This window comes from Leuciscus leuciscus, assembly GCF_965113295.1.
Source record: "Leuciscus leuciscus genome assembly, contig: SUPER_11_unloc_5, whole genome shotgun sequence".
Taxonomy (NCBI): Eukaryota; Metazoa; Chordata; class Actinopteri; order Cypriniformes; family Leuciscidae; genus Leuciscus; species Leuciscus leuciscus.
In genome coordinates, this window is record NW_028118542.1 from 80,430 (window position 1) to 97,092 (window position 16,663).

At 40.6% G+C, this 16,663-nt stretch overlaps 1 pseudogene across 1 annotated transcript in view; it reads right to left on the reverse strand.

The window, feature by feature from the left end:
- The window catches only part of LOC309510221 (NACHT, LRR and PYD domains-containing protein 3-like), a 343,190-nt pseudogene that overhangs the window by 63,492 nt on the left and 263,035 nt on the right, over positions 1–16,663 (reverse strand). The window contains exon 14 of the transcript XR_014211802.1: positions 5,325–5,495. The product of XR_014211802.1 is annotated as an NACHT, LRR and PYD domains-containing protein 3-like (transcript). The remainder of the gene's footprint in view (positions 1–5,324; positions 5,496–16,663) is intronic.

Consider the following 16,663-nt stretch of genomic DNA (forward strand, 5'->3'; position numbering starts at 1 on the left):
CTTGCTCCGTTTGAGACAAGCACGTTTAGGTGCTTAAAGCCCTGCATTTCAGCCCGAGCCCGACGTGCCAATATTATTATTATTGACTTATTTATGCCCCTAGGGCCGGGCTTCGGGCCAATTCTCACGTCATAATTCACATGCGGCCGGGCCTCTGGCTTTTTTTGGGTTATCCTTCTTTTTATATTTTTAGACATTAATTTAAAAAATATGAGAAGCTGACGACGACGATAGAAAAACAAACATAGAAAGACATTTCATAACCTCATAACTTTCATAATCTTATAATTACACAGTGACATATGACTGACATGACAGTCTCACGCACGCACGCACGCACGCACGCACGCACGCACACACACACACACACGCACACACACACACACAGAAGGTTTCCCATCAGCGCGACCCACGATTCACCTCATGTGCAAATAATGGAGAATATTAAGAGAAAAAAATCACAGATGGCCAACTTAAAACGCAGCGGGAAGAGTGATAGAAGAGAGGAGGACTGGGTTAAAACCTTAGGCTACACTGTGGATGCTATTCTTTTTCTCCACGATGCTCTGTAAAAGACTGCTCTAACTTTTCGTTTCATTGGACTTTATTTTCGTTTAACTGTTGGAAACTACTGGAAAAAAGAATGGCCATGTTCTGTCGTGCATTTTTGAGGTAAGATAACCTGCAAGTTTATTTAATTTAATTGGTTTAGATAGGCTATTGCTCCTTTCGTTTGCGAGCGCTGGTTCGAGCAGCCTGAGCCTGCCTCAGTATTTCAAAAAAAGTTGTTTTACTCACTGTGGTTTAATAAATAATCATTTGTTAAATTAACTGTCTGTGTGATATGCTTGAAGTGTTTTATAGCCTATCTATGGATTGTAGCCAAGTAAAGTAGCCTATTAGCGTTGATTTGAGAGGCTAAATTGATCAAACATGTTGTAGGTTATACTCGCTGTCGGTTCGGCTTCATTTAAAAAAAAATGCTCCAAAACATTTGTCTAAATTAACATGATAAAGAAATGAAAAGAAACAAAACTGACCTATTTTAATGGCTGCAAATAGGGCAGGCTGCCGCTGTGTAATAATAATAATTAAAAAAACGGACTCGGGCTGATAATTCTGATGAGCTGTCGGACTTGTGCTTGAGCGTCTCGGGCCAGGGCCGGGCTCGTGCTTATTCTGATGCAGTCGAAATGCGCAGAACGGTTTGAGAATGGAATGGAACCCGGCCGTGAACCCGCTGCAGAATCGTGTCGGTGGAAAAGAGGTATCTAATCATGTGATTCCGTCTTGAGTTTTTGTCGACAGACGGAGGCGGCCCGAAATTTGACGTAGGCGGCCGCCTCATAATTCTCTATGCAGGAAAAACCCTGTTCATGATTCCTATCCAATTTATGATCTACCGTACAATTAAAATCACCCCCTATAACAACAATCTTATCATCTGAACACTTCAACAATTCTTCAGAAAGTTTCAGAAAAAAATCACAGCGCTCGCTTCCTATATTAGGAGCATAGATATTATAAAAAGAAAAACTATTATTGCCTATTATTAAATCAGCTCTAAGAAGGCGTCCTGGTATTATTTCTAAGAAAACTGGATTATCTTTAACACGCTTTGAGAATAAAAACGCAACACCAGCACTCACGTTCGTACCACGACTAAGACTAATACTGCCCTCCCATTCATTTATCCAATCTGTCTCATTACAGGCATCAGTATGAGTCTCTTGCAACAAAATTACATCTGCTTTTTTAAGTTGTAAATACTTAAATAAAGTCACTCTCTTTCGTACATCCCTACATCCATTTATATTTAAGGATCCGATATTAAAGGATACCATCAGGATGAAAAAAGAGAAAATGAATAAATGCCAATATAGATGTAATTTCCAATACATAATAGGCTACCTCTTTAAGGACTTTTCTTTACTCTTTTTCTGACAGCACTTACAAACTTTTTTAAACGATAACGCTTAGGCTGATCTAATTCCTCAAGTGTTGCTTTCTTCATAGCCATAGCAGAGGAATCAATAAAAAGCTTCAAATCAGGAAAATACGTTTCAATCTTTGGTTTTCTCTGTTTTTTTGTAGCATTCAAGAATTCATCCAGCTGTTCCAAACTATAATACCAGATCCTCTTTAATCGCCCAACAGTACTTTCCTGAGAATTGAATTCATCCAATTCATCAGTGATTAAGTCTGAACACTCACTATCCGGATCACTGTCAACATCCTGTGATATTGGTTCAGCATCATTTTGGGACATATCCCTATTTGATGCCTGCACCTCATCCAAGACATCCCTCACTTTAGACCCATCTTGTTCTCCAGATTGTTCTACCTCCTCCACAATCTCTACAGGGTCATTCATTCCACTCTGTCTAGCATCAGGAATGATCGCATCCGTTTCTGTAATCTCAATATTGCCACCCTGAGGCAACTGTTCTCTCATTTCAATAGACGCGTCAATTTCCGCATTCAAATCAACTGCAGCGCTTTCTATAGTCGGTTTAACCAACTCGTTATTCTCCAAAACAATTGAATCTTGCACTGAACCATTCTTTGCGCTTTGAGCCTCTTTCACAACAGGACAACCTGTTTTAATATGGCCGTATTTTCCGCAAACAAAGCATTTCATAGTCTCAGTAGTGATAAATATTGTATAGTCCTTACCAAACACTGTCAATTTAACAGACACATCAAGCATTTCAAATTCAGCGCTTAATATCATCAGAGCCTGACGTCTGAAAGACATGACATGTTTCAACTCTGGATTTTTCAGTCCTAGAGGAATCATTCTAATCTGCCCAACCAATTTTCCATAACGAGCTAAGACAGACTCGAGCGCTTTATCAGAAATAAACGGAGGTACGTTTGACAACATCACTCTTTTAGAAAGACTAGACAAAGGTAAAATTGGAACAAATACATCCTGAACAGTTAAACCACACTCCACCAATTGACTAACCATTTCGATTTCCTTCAGAAAAACGACAATTGCTTTATTCATTCTTGAAGCGGACATTATGTTTTGTGCACCTATTTCTCGACCAATAGCGACCAAAACACTCTCAATAGACACAGACTCATCTGACGGCATGCACTTGCACGCGTGCCGAGCAGACAAACAGGAAAATCCATCGGAATTTGAGCCCATCTTTATCAGATAAACTGACAAAAATAGCCACTATAACACCTTCTCCTCTAACTTACAGCAATATTCAAAATAAATAAATAAACTCAGAAAGGAAAAGTTCAACTCACTCAGCAACTCCACACACTCCTTGCTCACGCGCTCCCCACAAACACGCCGCACATGCGCACAGAGAGAGAGAGAGAGAGAGAGAGAGAGAGAGAGAGAGAGAGAGAGAGAGAGAGAGAGAGAGAGAGAGAGAGAGAGAGAGAGAGAGAGAGAGAGGGGGGGTCTTATTTGCGTCACTCCTTCATTGCTGCGCACTTTTTCTGCACAGCGGCTGATTTGTAGTTTGTACCACCAAAAGTTTCTCTGAGTTTTCGTATTTCCCATTCATTTCCTGTCGGTCATTTTTGAAGGAACCAAGTGTGACACTTTTTTTTTTACGACCCTTTACCATATCCGAATCATGTCTATGATTATTTTGTGTGTGTTCACAAAGCTAATACAACAAACGTCACCAAGTGTCATCTCATTCCGATGAAGCAAGATGAATCATTTTTAAACCAAAGAGGATCAGAGAATGTCAACATTGAAAAGTGGAAGATTAACATGCCTAAGACTTTTGCACAGTACTGTATATACTGGGGAGAACATTTATGTTTTAGGATTAGCATGTTTAATCAAGCATTGGCTCACCTGTGATATTCACTGATTTAACTGAATATTTATTTAATGTGCATTTGGACTGAAGTAAGTATCACTTGTAATTTATTGTTTAACTGAGTGTCTATGAATCACACATAAAATACTGGTTTTGGTTTTCCTGGTCAAACTATAATTGTACAGAAAATGAGCTCTCAATAAAATGTATTCATTTGTCTCTCATTTGTGTTGTGTGGATGTGTAATTGTTTGGTTGGACTCCTTCTTCAGACCCGAAAACAAGCTAGAGTTTAACAAGCAAAGTTGGTGATTGATAGAGCTGTAGCGGTGCGTCGATGACGTCGACGCGTCGACGCCAAAATTACGTCGACGTCATATTTTTTGCGTCGACGCTTCTTTATTTATTATCTATTTATTTTTTTGCACCATTCCCGGAGGTACAGCTCGCCACACACACACGTCTCCTTTCTCTGCAGAATGCCACAAATCCGCTCAACCAATCACAGCGCACCATTCCATGCATTGTAAACAGTAACGGTGGCGCTCTGACACCCGGCATCCTAGTTTTCCTTATCTACTTTGCACTTTTTGATCAACAAACAAACAAAAAAAATAATACATTGATGAACCTGTGGTGGATTCTGCCGTAGGGAAGAAACGTAAGCCATCGAAATCTAATCATTTACGTGAGGAGATTAAGAAGATGAGGCACGCGGGAGGAAGAGAAATGCCGACTGATGCTTGTTCTCACACGACAGCGTCAAACTTCTGTCGAATGCTGACACGTTAACCCCAGGGGATCTTTTAAAAAACTTTCAATTCTTGTACTCAAAGTCAACGAAAACGAGCAGGACCTAAGCCATTTTACAGCTGATCGCCGTCAAAAAAGAAGGTCGCCGTCGTTCAGAAGGTATTTCTAGCGATGGCTGATTGAATGTAGCCTATGTTTAGTCCAGATTAGTATTGACCGAGTTCAGAGGCTGTCATATGTGGATCAACTTACTTTGTTGTGTATTTTCAACAGTTTCAATGTGAAAATTAACTTTTATATTGATTCAATGGATTAATTGCATGAAAAAAAAAAGGATTTATCACATTTATACTATATTATTCAGAAGTAAACATTGTAGCTGACAGTGTGTTTATGTCAGAATGTTTATTTTTAAACCACAACCTTCTAAGTGCTTCTTTTACCAATATATTTAACATATCTTTTGCATTTCTCATCCAAACAACGTCAAACTTGGCACTGCACTTACTCGTGCCCAGACAGCTGTCGAGTTTGAAATCCATCGGAGTAACGGCTCGACAGAGATATGCGAATAACAGACAGGATAAATAATTCCAATTAGTCGTTAGATTAGTCGACTAATCGATAAAATAATCGCCCGACTAATCGTTTAATTAATAATCGTTTACCCCAGCCCTAGTGATTGAGTAAAAAAGTTAAAAACTATTAAATAACTAATACATAATATATTTACCAAGGACAAAATATGTGTTTATCAGAGAGTTCATCTTACCCCAGTTTCTCCAGTTTACAGTGAGGATCCTCCAGTACAGCAGAGAGCAGATGAACTGAATCTCCTAGTTTATTCCCAGACAGATTCAGATCTCTCAGGTGTGAGGGGTTTGATCTCAGAGCTGAAGCCAGAGCAGAACAACCTTCATCTGTGACTCCACAATCACTCAACCTGTAGAGAACAATGACACACTCTTCACTCTCTCAGTTCAGATCAGATCAGTTTAACACAAGGGTCCGCAGCCGTACTGCAGGGGGTCCGCCAATTAATGCTTGATCACAAATAATTTGTTAAATTAAAAAAATAGTAAAAAACATCACAAAGTCAAATTTAAATATAAGCACTCTCAAGCGAATGCAAGATCATCCTCAGTTGATTCTGTAATAATATCATACTGGCAAACTCTCAAGTGTGTTTTTGTGTTTGAGCTCTGGAGAACGTCAAATGTTTTTACAGCGGTGAGTAATGTAGCCAATCACAGTCATGTTTGTTGGTCTATTGAACGCAGTGGCCAATCAGAGGTGTTTCATTTTGTCAGAATCCACTCACCGAGATATAAAGGCCCTGTCCTAAATGGCACACCTCACTTTCAGTCTTGTAGACTTACAATGGCTTCTGCGTGCCCATTAAGTCCATAGGGTGTCCCATTTAGTAGTTTTAGGTTTCAGAAGGGTACTCACGAGCGCCCCTCTGCGGTCGATATGTGCTCTAAATGCGCACTGAAGCGAGCTCCACAGCAGACTTGTTCACGACAGTCAAAGCGGCGTTACGTCAGGAAAGTGCGGACTCAGAGGAAGACCGCGAGTGTTTAGGGTGCCATTTGTGACAGGGCCAAACTCACAATTGCGTGACATAAATAGCAATTGCAAGAAAAAGTCCGAATTGCGAGTTTATACCTTGCAATTCTGAGGGGAAAAACAGTCAGAATTGTGAGATAAAAAGTCACTGTTTAACATGTTCAAACAAATAATGTAGCAAAATGATCATTCAAATGTTATTTTTCTTAATTGCATTTACACCCTCAGTTAAGACACTTGCGATTGCATTTTCATTACCGTATTTTCCGCACTATAAGGCGCACTTAAAAGCCTTTAATTTTTTCAAAAAACGACAGTGCGCCTTATAATCCGGAGCGCCTTATATATGGATCTGGCGCCTTATATTAATGTCTGTATACATTAATATTAATACAATATACATTAATACAACCGCTGACTTAAACCTTGTTTATACTTTCGCCTGGCACCGGAGCGCGAGCCTCCGCTGACTGCGCGCGCACCTCCCCAAACAGACGAGGCATTTATACTTGACGCAACTGTTTTGTTTTAGACTGAACACCAGACCATACAACTGATTTAGACGCGCAAACTGGGTGCCGGTGTGATGAGATGTACTAATATCCGTCTGCTCGGGCAGATTCGGCTCAAAGTCGTGCATCTTCGGATGCGGAGGCGCGCGTGCTGTCACAATGACGTCATTTTGCCGCGCGCGCGCCTCCGCATCCGAAGATGCACGACTTTGAGCCGAATCTGCCCGAGCAGACGGATATTAGTTTTTTATTACCTTCGCGCTCATGCGGACGCGTCGAGTATAAACAAGGTTTTACAGCTCAGCCACTTGTTTTTTCATATTTTTTTGCAAGTGGTAGATCTTGGTTTACATTTGGACTTTGGATGTGATCTTAGGCTTGAAAAGGTTGGTGACCACTGCATAACGCAAACCCAGTCAAACGTTTGACTGCAGTATCTTCTATTCTATAATACCTGAACTTCGTATTTTGAGCACTTCCTGCGTTGTTGTTGCTTTTGCCTCTTTATGATGACTCGCTGAACTTAGTCCTAATTTGTAAGTCGCTTTGGATAAGGGCGTCTGCTAAATGACTAAATGTAAATGTAAATGTATTCTATGCGCCTTATAATCCGGTGCGCCCTATATATGAAAACAGTTCTAAAATAGGCCATTCATTGAAGGTGCGCCTTATAATCCGGTGCGCCTTATAGTGCGGAAAATACGGTAAATGTCCCGCAATGAATGAAGCAAAATTCAATGTGCAAATTGAAAATGCATTCCGCCGTCAATCACTGCGTGAAGTTGGCCCCGCCCCCTCCCTCCCTGTCAATGACTGTGTGAAGTTGGCCCCGCCCCCTCCCTCCCTGTCAATCACTGTGTGAAGAGAGAGAGATTTATTTATCCTTTCGGAAATTTGTTCTACACCATACAGCATCGGTTTCCAACAGGGGGGTCGCGGCCCACAAGGGGGCCTCAGCGAGCTCTGTGGGGGGTCGCGTCATATTTGAAAAGTTTTGAGCAATTTGCATTAAATAAAAGTCCTTAACTTTTTTTCTGTTCAAAATTTATATAATGAGCGAGTTCATCATGAATCCATTTTGCAGTGTTTTTGTCTTATCCTGAATCACTATGGTACACCTATAATAAGTGATTACATAGGGACTATTTTACCCTGGTTCGGATCGCTGCCGCTGCGGAGTAGCCCAGTACCTGCGTGACTCGTCATAGACGCACACAGAGAGAGAAGTAGTTCCGGCTACAATGTTCTTCCGAAAGACGCATTATTCTGTTAATAAACACAAGTTTATTATCACTCGCTATAGCGCCAAAAGCCTCAAAAATAAAGCCTCACATTGATAAAGCCTCACAAATAACATGCAAGTATTGAGGCCCCAGACAGAAGTCATTTAGTAATAGCCTATATTCATTCTTTTTTTACCTACACACAAGTGTGAATACTGATATTTTTGTTATTGCATTTAAAATAGGGCAAATTTATAGGCTACTCCTAGGCTTACATTTTTAAATTACAAAGGGCCTACTAATGTTTTTGTTATTGTATTTTCAATATTATAGGCTATTATTTGTGCATAAACATATCTGTTTATAGTAAACATACCGTTTATTTGAAAACAACATATTTTGTCATCCTTGCTGCAAGCTTACAAGAGCGATAATATCATTAAATGTGAAGGGGGGCCCTAAAATATTTTCTTGGGTAAAAGGGGGTCTCAGACAAAAAAAGGTTGGGAACCCCTGCCATACAGTACGTCTGATACATTTATACATAAGACAACAAGACAGTTGACAAGACAGAATTCCAAACAAAATATACAACAACATTTCCCTCTCCCCAAACACCCCCACCCTACCACACCCACACCCATACACAACATCAGGACAGAAGACTCAAACCCCACTACACATAACTAGGATAATAAAGTGCAGTTGTGCATACTGTAACAGTCAAGCTGGAAAGAAAGTGCATGATGCTATTTAAAGTGCTGTCCTGCAGGTAAGTTCTTATTCATAAGTGTAATGTAGTTGGAATGAATGACTTACTGGCTCGATTAGTTTTGAAAGAGGGTAACCTAATCCTCCTCCCTGATGGCAACACCTCATATGCCTGGTGTAGGGGGTGTGACATATCTCTATTAATTGCTTGACCTTTCTTCAACACCCTTCTTTCACAGGTAATAGCCATACTGTCTAGTTTTTTCCCTGCAACCTTGCTAGCCAAGTTAACTATCTTGCTCAGTCTGTTTTTATTGGTCACTGACAAAGAGAAATACCAGGCAACACAACAAAAAAGTAGAATGCTCTCCACAAATGAGTGATAAAAAAGTAACATCATATCACTATCCACTCTAAATTGTCTTAGTCTCCGCATAAAATGCAGCCTCTGCAGCCCCTTTTTATAGTATAACTGTTCCATTGCAACTTATTATCTATTATTGTCCCTAAGTAGAAAAAGCAGAGCGCATGTGGCGGAAGACAAAACTTGTAGTCCATTATAACATCTACAAAGACAGCCTTCATGCTTTCAATATGGAACTAGGCAAAGCTAGACAGACTTTCTTCTCAAATATTATAAACAGTAATTTAAACAACACACGCACTCTTTTTGCTACTGTAGAGAGACTGACAAACCCCCCAAGCCAGATTCCCAGTGAAATGCTCTCAGACAGCAAGTGCAGTGAGTTTGCTTCCTTCTTCTCTGACAAAATCAATAATATCAGAAAGGTGATCAGCACATCCTTGAGTTGCGCTGGGGTCAGACAGATCAAACCACCTGAGAAAGTAGTTACTATGTCTGATTTCAAAGAAATTGATGGCAAAATTTTGGAAGAAACCGTACAGCACCTTAAAACATCAACCTGCGCTCTTGACACACTTCCCACATCTTTTTTCAAAAGTGTGTTAAACAGTTTAGAAGCAGATCTTCTAGAAGTGGTAAATTCTTCACTTCTCTCTGGGAGTTTTCCAAACTCCCTAAAAACTGCAGTTGTCAAGCCCCTCCTGAAAAAGAGCAATCTGGATAAGACCATATTAAGCAACTATAGACCAATCTCAAATCTTCCTTTCATAGGTAAGATCATTGAAAAAGTTGTCTTCAATCAGCTGAACAAATTCTTATGCTCGAATGGATACTTTGACAATTTTCAATCTGGTTTCCGACCGCACCACAGCACAGAGACAGCGCTCATAAAGATAATAAACGATATTCGCTTAAATACTGACTCAGGCAAATTATCAGTGCTGGTACTACTCGACCTCAGTGCTGCATTTGACACTGTCGATCACAACATACTTCTGGACAGGCTGGAAAACTGGGTGGGGCTTTCTGGGATAGTCCTAAAATGGTTCAGGTCATACTTAGATGGGAGAGGTTATTATGTGAGTATAGGAGACCATAAGTCTGAGTGGACATCCATGACATGCGGAGTCCCTCAAGGCTCAATTCTTGCGCCACTCCTGTTCAACCTGTATATGCTCCCAATGAGCCAAATAATGAGAAAGAACCAAATTGCTTACCACAGCTATGCAGACGACACACAGCTCTACTTAGCCCTATCGCCCAACGATTATAGCCCCATTGACTCCCTGTGCCAATGCATTGATGAAGTCAACAGTTGGATGTGTCAAAACTTTCTTCAGTTAAACAAAGACAAAACTGAAGTCATTGCGTTTGGAAACAAAGATGAAGTTCTCAAGGTGAACGCATACCTTCACTCTAGGGGTCAAACAACCAAAAATCAAGTCAGGAATCTTGGAGTGACACTAGAGTCAGAGCTTAGTTTCAGTAGTCATGTCAAAGCAATAACTAAATCAGCATACTATCATCTGAAAAATATTGCAAGAATTAGATGCTTTGTTTCCAGACAAGACTTAGAGAAACTTGTGCATGCTTTCATCACCAGCAGGGTGGATTATTGTAATGGACTCCTCACTGGCCTTCCCAAAAAGACCATCAGACAGTTGCAGCTCATACAGAACGCTGCCGCCAGGATTCTGAGCAGAACCAGAAAATATGAACATATCACACCAGTCCTCAGGTCTTTACACTGGCTCCCAGTTAAACTTAGGATTGATTTTAAAGTATTATTACTGGTATATAAATCATTCAATGGCCTAGGACCTCAATACATTGCAGATATGCTCACTGAATATAAACCCAACAGATCACTCAGATCATTAGGATCATATCAGCTTGAAATACCAAGGGTTCACTCTAAGCATGGCGAGTCTGCTTTTAGCTATTATGCCAGCCGCAGCTGGAACCAGCTTCCAGAGGAGATCAGATGTGCTCCTACTGTAGTCACATTCAAATCCAGACTCAAAACACATCTGTTTAACTATGCATTTACTGAATGAGCACTGTGCCAATGTTCGTCCGACTGTTTGTACTTTATTTTATTTTTTATTTTTCTAAACTGTTTTAATTATTCTTATTTCTTTTTATTATTTTAATTTCTTCTATGTAAAGCACTTTGAATTGCCATTGTGTATGAAATGTGCTATATAAATAAACTTGCCTTGCCTAAGTACTTGTACTCGGCTACAATCGCAACATCCTCTTCATTTATAACCAAACACTGATGGGGCTGGCTCCCAATTCTGTAATCTATTATTATTTCCTTTGTTTTCTTTATATTTAGATGAAGATAGCTGGACCTACACCAATCTGCAAATTGATCCACCCAGGCCCTGTAGTTGGTCTCATCACTATTCTGTATTAACCCCACTATTGCTGTATCATCTGCAAATTTTATTGTAAGATGCTCAGGTGTATTACTTCTACACTCATTAGTGTAAAGAGTGAACAATACTGGTGAGATGACACTGCCCTGTGGGGATCCTGTATTGGTCATAATCGGGGAGGACACAGCCTCATTTACCCTAACACACTGTGTTCTCTCCGTCAGAAAGGACTCAACCCACCTTATAATGTTAGGATTTACCCCTAACTGCCCCAGCCTCTCCATCATAATGTGGGGCCTGATGGTGTTGAAGGCGGAGGAAAAATCTATAAAGAGAACCCGGACATATCGTTTGGGCTTATCCAGATGTCAATAGATATTATGGAGCATATACAGAAGGGCATCATCTGTGCTCCGCTTGTTTCTATAGGCAAACAGTAAAGGGTCGATATTACATTGCACATCATTTAGAATATGTCTCAGAACAATTCTCTCTAGGCTCTTCACCACGATTGATGTTAGGGCGACTGGACGATAATCATTTAAATCAGCTGGTGTTGCTACCTTAGGTACTGGTACTATGAGCGAGGACCTCCAGGCTTTAGGAATGTAATGTGTATCTAATGACTTTTGAAAAAGCTGGCAGAAAATGAGGCTAAGTTGTTCACTACACATTTGCAAAACCCTACCACTTATTTGATCTGGGCCTGGTGCTTTTTTAGAATCAATTTTATTAAAAACTCTACGCACCTCATCCGCTGTAATAGTTGGAGGAGTACCATACTGTAACTGCTGTCTAATGGCATCACGCTCCAGGAGAAAGTCTGATGTTTCGAACCGTGCATAAAAACCATTCAGTTCATTTGCAAATGCTTGATCATCTCCATTTGCATCTATGTGCCTTTTCTTCTCTTCCTTCCCTATCATTGTATACATCCCTTGCCATGCATATTTCAGGTTATTCCCCCTCATTTTCACCTCAATCTGCCGTTTATATTTCTGTTTACAGTCATTTGTTATCTGTCTAATCTCCTTCTGAATTGCTTTCATTTTAAGCCTGTCTCCCTGCTCAAAAGCTCTCCTTTTCCTGTGCAGTGCAACTTTTAATTCTTTATTTACCCAGGGTTTGTCATTTGGAAATACCCTAAAAGTTTTTTCTGGGATTATACAGTCCACACAGAACCGAATATAGTCAGTCACCACTAAAGTCAACTCTTCCAAATTCTTACTAGTGTGCACGAAAATGTCCCACACAATACAATCAAAACAGCCTCGAAGGCGTTCAACAGACTCATTAGTCCACTGTTTAACTGTCTTTATCTCCGGTTTGCTGGTCTGCTGGTCTTGAGCTTTTGTTTATACTGCGGGACAAGCTGGATTGCATTGTGATCCGAGTCTCCGAGGGGTGGTTTTGCATAGCCCTTATAAGCGTCTTTAATATTCCCAAAGCATAGATCGAGTGTTTTATCCCTCCTTGTCGGGCATTCGACGTATTGATAGTAATTGGGCAATACGCTTTTGATTGAGCATCCATTAAAGGGTTAGTTCACCCAAAAATGAAAATTCTGTCAGTAATTACTCACCCTCATGTTGTTCCAACCGCGTAAGACCTTCGTTCATCTTCGGAACACAAATTAAGATATTTTTGATGAAATCTGAGAGCTGATCACTTCTCGGTAGGCTGCTAGGTGGCCCAAACTTGCTGGCCCAGAAAAGTTATTAAAGAGATCGTTAATATAGTCCAAGTGACTACAGTGGCTCAATATATCAAGCGACGAGAATACTTTTTGTGTGCAAAAACAAACAAAAATAACGACTTTATTCCACTATTCATTTCCTTCTCTCTGGGCCACTAGTTGGTTCGCGTAGTGTTTTTGCGCTGCACGTCTGTGTTACACGTCACCACGTAGGCTCACTATTGGCCGAAGCTGGTCATGTGTGTGACGCGCAGCGCAAAAACACTAAGCGAACCAACTAGTCCAATAGTGAGCCTACGTGGTGACGTGTAACACAGATGCGCTGCGCAAAAACACTTACGAGGCCCAGAGAAAAGGAAATGAATAGTGGAATAAAGTCGTTATTTTTGTTTGTTTTTGCGCACAAAAAGTATTCTCGTCGCTTGATATATTGAGCCACTGTAGTCACGTGGACTATATTAACGATCTCTTTAATAACTTTTCTGGGCCAGCAAGTTTGGGCCACCTAGCAGCCTACGGAGAAGTTATCAGCTCTCAGATTTCATCAAAAATATCTTAATTTGTGTTCCGAAGATGAACGAAGGTCTTACACGGTTGGAACAACATGAGGGTGAGTAATTACTAACAGAATTTTCATTTTTGGGTGAACTAACCCTTTAAAGTCTCCGAGCACAAACTTCGGTGCATCAGGTGCCATGTTTTCTAGTTTAGCCATTGTGTCGTATATCCTATTTGCCGCGACCTTAGTATTAGCGCGGGGATGAATATATACCACAGTGACAAACACCTGACCAAATTCCCTAGGTAGATAGTAAGGTCTTACCGACAGCGACAATAGCTCAATATCCTCCGAGCAATGGGAGTCTCTTACTGTGTAGTTTTTACACCATCGCTCATTTATATAAACACACATCCCCCCTCCCATTCTTTTGCCGGTTACCTGTGCATCACGGTCCAGTCTAATCGGGTCGCTAAACCCTGTGATCCTGAGTGTTGAGTTATCAGTCGTGTCTTTAAGCCATGTTTCCGTGAAGCACAACAGACAACTTTCCCGATACTCTGAGAGGTTCCTCACAGCGTTCCGTAGCTCCGTAAGTTGCTTCACCAAGGAGCGGTTGTTAGCCAGGATGACCGTAGGTAGAGGTGGCTTGCTCCCCCGTGCGCGAACTCTACGCCGTACGCCTCCTCGCCGGCCTCTTTTCCTCGGTGATGTGGATGTCCGTGTACACTCATCTGGCAGATCGACTGGAAAGTTTCCGCTATGCAGATCCCTTAATTGCCAGAGTTGATCCCGGGTATAATGTAAAATCCCATATGTTGTGGCGGCGGCCGATGCATAGCTTCCCCGACTCAGTGAAAGGACTGTTAACAGCAACAGGTGAATCGCCAGGACGATAGACAAAAACTGCGTAACAAAACGCATCTTGACTTTGTTGGCTCGCTTCTGACTTAACAACCAAACTTTCAAAGCGTGTAGTTCGAGGTTTATGTGATGAAAAACGCTTACATATAACCCATAAAACAAACAAACATTTCAGACGTGCTGTAGGCACTCGTCGCCACAGTGCAGCGCCGGAAGTGAAGTTGGCCCCGCCCCATCTAACCGTTCTAACCTGTGTAGTAGTAGTACTGATAAATAGTAATAAGTAATTATTGATGAATAATTATTTACATAAATGTGATGCTTAAGTTATCCTAGTTTCTCTCTACAAAATAGTACATTTTACAACATTTTAAATCACATGATTTTAAACCTAAATTTGATGGATTAATAGCATGTGGTCACCGCAAGTATTATTATTATTTTTTATGCGTGTATACAGAACATTTTAAAATTAAGCCATTTTATTTTATTCAGGTCATATTTGCTGTTGAGTGGAAGCAAAAATTAGTCAAGTAATTGTCTCTGTAATGTGAATCCTAAAGCTACAATAAAATATGGTCTGTATACAACTTAACATACCAGTACACATTCAAGGGAAAATGCAAAAATAATAACAGCATCAAGAAAAGAAATCTTGTCAGATGTCCAAAAAAAAAGAAAGAAAAAAAATGCTTTAAGATATTTTGTCTGGTAAGAGTTCCTTCGTTAATGGCAAATTTTTCCACAGTGATCTGTACATAAGGTTCCTCTTAATTTGCTCTTCAGTGTCTGCAGGACAAGCAAAAAAAAAAAATAATAATCATCACTGATCAACTCTCTTCTAGTGCGCATGCATATATGACGTCACCCAAACACACCACCGCGCATGCGCGTAACAGCGTCCAGTACGTGTTGGATCTGATCCAGCTACGTCATCGTGCTACAGGCTGCAGAGAGGACTTCTTGAGAGTAGTCGAGTGCAGGCGGGGAGGAGCTGCAAATGGACACGTGAAGTCGGACACTTTCTGGTTCCCGTAGTGACCGCTCACGTGGTGTTTGCATACTTTACCACAGCTGAAGTGAAATAAATTCAATATTTGCCAAATAATACACAGATGTTTCAGAGACATTTTCATTCAATACTTTATGTACTGCTTCATACAGCGTCTGTTTGAACAAGAATAAAGTTCAACATAAACTTCTATCAATGAAGTGGAGTCTACGTTTTTTAATCAGTTTTAATTTGATAAACATGACACAATATAACATCGCAACTACATGAAAAGAGTGTTTACTGTTATAAAAAACTGATTTGTGAGCTTTAGAGGAACTAAAGGTTTTCGAATAAACACGAAACACACGTGATCGTTGTCATGCGGTGAATCCGGCCAATCGTGGAACAGCTGTGTCGTCATCAGAGCTCGTGCAGCCGCTCTTGAGAAGCTGCGCTGGCTGAGTTCTCCGGCTACTCTCGAATCGCTCTCGCGGTACTTTGATGGCATACGTCACAGTCACATGGCGTCGGCACTTTATCAAGTCGGACAAAATTTCTAACCGGCATGCACTGCTTCAAGTCAGCCGCCGATCGGTCTGCGCAGACCTGCATGAAGTCGAACAAGCCTTGTGTGAAGTTGGCCCCGCCCCCTCCCCCCCTGTCAATCACTGCGTGAAGTTGGCCCCGCCCCCTCCCACCCTGTCAATCACTGTGTGAAGTTGGCCCCCCCGGTGACGTCATCATCTATAAGTCCTCCTGGGAAGTCGTGTTTACGACGGCAGTGCGTTCAAGTCACTTTCGTCAGAATAAGATGGCGGTGTACTTTCTCTTAATTAATTACATATAAATACAGCAAGATTCTTAAACTAGTTCTAGAAAATGAAGAACAAAGAAATGTGCATCCGGTGTACTTTGTTTTTTTATATTTCTCATTAATTTATGAAGCCACTGCAAACTTAAAATATGTTAAAATATGTATTCAATTTACATATTAAAACTAGTGTATGAAATGGCAAATGTAAATAATATAATATCATTTTCATTTTAATTTTGCACCAAACGTTGCACATATGTAATGGAAAACGTAAATTGAAATACAGAAATGCATTGCCATTTTGCATATTACATTTCAAATTGAATATTGCTACCCATATGCTTCCATAGAACGCAAAACAATGATGATGATGCATAATAACGCCAGCGTTGTGGATACACTTACCTCCATAACTTTTCCATTAATTTCACATTTTATTTGTATAGCGCTTTTCACAATACATATTGTTTCAAAGCAGTTT